The sequence below is a fragment of the Salvia splendens genome, unplaced genomic scaffold (genome assembly GCF_004379255.2).
Source record: "Salvia splendens isolate huo1 unplaced genomic scaffold, SspV2 ctg376, whole genome shotgun sequence".
Classification (NCBI taxonomy): domain Eukaryota; kingdom Viridiplantae; phylum Streptophyta; class Magnoliopsida; order Lamiales; family Lamiaceae; genus Salvia; species Salvia splendens.
In genome coordinates, this window is record NW_024599022.1 from 1 (window position 1) to 4902 (window position 4902).

General features: G+C 37.3%; 1 pseudogene; it reads left to right on the forward strand.

Moving 5' to 3' along the window:
- Positions 1–4: 4 nt before the first annotated feature.
- On the forward strand, positions 5–4478 carry LOC121789967 (annotated as a pseudogene).
- The last annotated feature ends 424 nt before the right edge of the window (positions 4479–4902 follow it).

Here is a 4902-nt window from a genome sequence, read left to right on the forward strand (position 1 = left end):
GAGGGAAGCAAGCCATACTCAGATAATGCAAAATGCTGAGTTTACTAAGCTCAAGCAGATTCTTGGTCTCCAGCATGGTGTAAAATATGACGATAACAAATCACTCAAGTCACTCAAATATGGTCATGTGATGATTATGACTGATCAGGTTTCTTTCTTATCATTTAGTTTACACTCCATAGCCATGACGCAGAGTGCTGGTTACTTCCATACCATTCCGTGTTACAGCGTTCTAATGTATGCTAGATTTTGATTTCTTTTGGTCATTGAAACTTTAACCCACTATTTGGTCACGTGCAGGATCATGATGGTTCCCACATCAAGGGTTTGTTAATCAATTTATTCCATTCATTCTGGCCAGCATTGCTCAAAGCTCCTTCATTTCTTTTGGAGTTCATAACCCCTATCGTCAAGGTTTGAAAATGAAGGGCACAAGCTTGTGATTTTTATTTTGACAAGCTGTGATAGCTTTTACACTAATTTCTTACCATTTCTTTATTCAGGCCAAACATAGGGATGGCAGAAGAATAGAAGCGTTCTATACCATGCCTCAGTATGAAGCATGGAAAGAACGATTGGGGCATGAAGCAAAAAATTGGACCATAAAGTACTACAAGGTTTGTCGTCCTCTGGGATGTTCTTGTGCTTGTTTGTGAAATTCAGCGTTATTTGCTGTTTAACTGATAGTCATTAAAACTATTTACATCCCCTCAATTTAAACTATATCACTGTTCTCTATGTTATAATAATTACAGGGGCTGGGAACTAGTACAGGTGAAGAAGCGAAGGAGTACTTTCGAGACCTTGAAAAACACAAGAAAGATTTTGTCTGGGAGAACGATGAGGATGGCGAGGCAATTGAACTTGCTTTCAGTAAGAAGAAGATAGAAGCCCGAAAAAGTTGGCTCCGACAATTTGAGGTTTGAAGCTGGATTAGTGAACTGTTCATTTGCCACATTTATATTTATCATCGCACTCACAAGTATTATGATTTTCAATTAGTTTCAACTTTCCTGTTGTGCAGCCTGGTACATTCCTTGATGATGTGGACAAACACATAAAGTACCGTGACTTTGTTCACAAGGAACTGATATTGTTCTCAATAGCAGATGTTCAGAGATCAATTCCATCCATGGTTGATGGATTGAAACCTGGACAAAGAAAGATACTTTTCTGTTCTTTCAAGAGGAACTTTATCAAGGAAGCAAAAGTGGCACAATTTTGTGGTTATGTATCAGAACATTCAGCTTATCATCATGGAGAGCAGAGCCTTGCTGGTACCATAATTGGTATGGCTCAAGATTTTGTCGGGAGCAACAATATAAATCTTCTACTACCAAATGGTCAATTTGGTACTCGAGGCCAGGTATTAATTCCTCTTACTGATGTTACTTTTAGCAAAAACTATTTTAGTCTCTCATGATATGTGGATTTCTGCTCTCAGGGTGGCAAAGATCATGCCAGTTCTAGGTACATTTACACGCAGCTGGCTCCAGTAACAAGATTTTTGTTTCCGAAAGCAGATGATATTCTACTTAACTATTTGAATGAAGATGGGCAGTCAATTGAACCTACATGGTGAGCTTTAATAATTCGTGGGATATGTTGTTATGAGGTTCTGGGGATGATTTGTATCTGATGATCTGTTTTTACTATAGGTACATACCAATCATACCAATGGTTTTAGTGAATGGAAGTGAAGGAATAGGCACTGGATGGAGTTCATTTGTACCTAATTACAACCCTTTTGACATTATTAGAAATATTAGGCACTTGTTGAATGATGAACCAATGGAGGCAATGCATCCATGGTATAAAGGATTCATTGGTTCAATTGAAAAAAATGTGACGAAGGATACCGGAAGCTACACTGTTTGCGGAAATATAGAGGAGGTGGATGAGAATACTTTAAGGATAACTGAGCTTCCAATCCGAAAGTGGACCCAAGATTACAAAGAGTTTTTGGAGTCTGTTTCAGCTGACAATGATAAGAGCACAGATCCTTTCATCAAGGTATGTAAAATGTTAATCTTGATAGTGTAGATATGAAAGAAAAATATTAAGGATATTTTTAAGTATTCTTTATATACCAGGAGTTCTGCGACAACAGTGGTGGAGAAATAGTACATTTCTCAGTTTGTATGTCAGAGGAGAAACTTCCAGCTGTCAAGCAAGAGGGTTTGCTAAAGAAATTAAAGCTATCCACTTCTATCAGCACAAGTAACATGCACCTTTTGATTCGCGAGGTGTAATAAAGAAATATGACACTCCTGAACAGAGTACGTGGCATAATATTGAATTAACTAAATCTGTTTATGTTAAGGTTAGATGAAGCACTGATTTGTTCTTCTCTCTATGCAGTTCTTGAAGAATTCTTTTATCTAAGGCTGGAGTTCTATGACAAAAGAAAAGCAAGTTTTTTTATGGCTAAGATATTTCCTTCATTTTGATCTTATGCTATCTAGGATATGCTTTGGCTTTTTCCAAGTGAATTTATAACTGACCAATTGTCTAATTCATTGCAGAAAGCTGTGTTGGCAACCTTGAGAAGGAGATGTTGAAATGTGACAACAAGTGTAGATTTATACAAGTGTGTTGAAAGGTAGCATCATTTGAGCAACAGGAAAAGGGCTGATTTGGTTCTTGAGTTGAAGGCAAAGGGTTTCACTCCTTTTCCTAAGAAGGAAAATGCTCCAGAAGTTTCTGTAGCTGGCGCATCTAATGATGCGGAGGAATCTGAAGAGTCCAGTGAAGTGCCAATAGGCAGGGTGTTTCTTCTAGTGATTATGACTACTTGCTGTGTTATCAATTAATACCTTAACTCTTGAAAAGATGCAAGAGTTGCTTGCTGAGAGGGAAAAGCGTGTGGCAGAAGTTGAAGACCTGAAATCAACATCAGTGAAGATGTTGTGGATGAGAGATATTGATGCTTTGGAAGCCAAACTTGTTGAGGTGAGATGTAAATTGATTCATTGGTGATGTTTTATTTTACTCAAATCTGTCTGTTGCTTATATTAGCATTTGGCATTTGTTTAGGAATTAAATAAATATGAGAAAAATGGGAGGAGGATAGAAAAAGGATACATGATGGTGCATATGCAAAAGGACCACAAAAAAATCGCGAAAGAAGACCCAGAAGACAACAACCAAGAAGGAACCTGCTGAAGATCCTATGGAAGTTTCTCAGAATACTATGCCTCAAACTGGTTGGTTACAACTGAATATTCTATATAGCAATTTTCTTTATGTAGTTAATGTAATATCCATTTCTATTATCAGATAAAGCTGCCGAAGTCAAGAAACCGAGAGGCAGGGCACCTGCTAGAAGAAGGCACCAGCTGCTAAGGTAAAATGCTGATTATCATCTGTGAATTTTAGTTTCTATGAATGTTGTCTGCTCTATTGAAAAATTGTGAAGTGTGAAAGAACGAGACTATATATTGATAAGAATGCTGTCTGCTCTATTAAAATATTTTGACAATATATTGAAAAAATGGCAGGTCACTTCAACTGCTGATGAAGATGAAGATGAAATATCTGATCTTAGACAGAGAATGGCTGCTTACAATTTTAACTCTTCTCCTGATCGTTCAGAAGGTAAACAGAAAACTTATATAATTTGAGCTATTCTTATGCCTACTGGAAGTATTATAACTAAGAATGGATAATTCTTTTTTATTATTAAAAATAAGCCATATCACTTTTGCAGATATGGAATCAGAGGTGTCCCAGGTGCCAACTAACAATCAAGCAGCCAAAAGGGATGTTACAAAGAAGACGACGTTATCAAGTGTTTCGGAGATTGATGACAGTGATGATGATATTGTGGAAATCATTGATGATGATTTTGAGACTGAAGAGAAGAAAAAGAAGGGCGGTAGGAAACCAGCAAACGGCAAAGCTGTAGGCAAACCCCCTCCAGCTGCGACGAAGAAAAGAGCTCCAGCAAGCAAAAAACCTCAGCTTGTTGGGCAGAAGCTGATCACCCAAGTACTGAAGCCTGCAGAAGTTTCTCCGGATAAGAAAGTGAGGAAGATGAGAGCATCACCATTTAACAAGAAGAGTGGTTCTATTCTTGAAGGACTATCAATGTTGATGATGATGAAGAAGAGGATGCTTCAGAAGCCTCTGCTTCTACTTTGGGAAGTGCGACTGATGCAGCCCCGTCAGTGGTTAGACCAAAGAGGGCCAACCGGGCTCAGATGAAGTATGTCATAAGTGATTCTGAGAGTGATCAGGCTGATGATGATGATGACACTGCTCATGAAGAAGACTCTGACTTCAATGACGATGAAGATTAGATTACTTTTACTTGATCCGGGACAAGGCTAAGGTGTGTATATGTATGAGTCCTTGACTTTGCATCATGTTATGGAATTCACCTGCCTATCTCTGTCTTTACTGTGGCAATTGGTTCCTCAATTGAAACTTCTGTTGCATATTTTTGTTAGAAATAGAAGTAAGTTGAGATTTGAGTGTTCCAACTTCCATCCACAATGACTCGCAAAAGCACCAATACGAGGATGTGCTAGCAATGGTTCACCCACTAATTTTTAATTAATATTTTCGTTTTGCTTTTTCGCTTAATACTAAAAGTATTAATGGAGTGCTTTAAATCAATTTAAAATAAGTTTGATAAATAAAAGTGGGAGATCCTTCCCTCAAAAAATAAATGTGGAGAACCTCAAATTAAAATACTAAAAGTATAAGCAAACATAATTATAAATTTGCTTTTGCGTTATTGCACATGTACTTGATTTATAACTTTATTACAACATGATTGATGCGGATTGATTAGAAATTAACATGTATTATCAGATATGCAAATCAAAATAATGAAAAAATATTCCTCTTTCAATATAAGAAAAGGGCGATGATTCTGGAAAAAGAGAGGGACTGTTT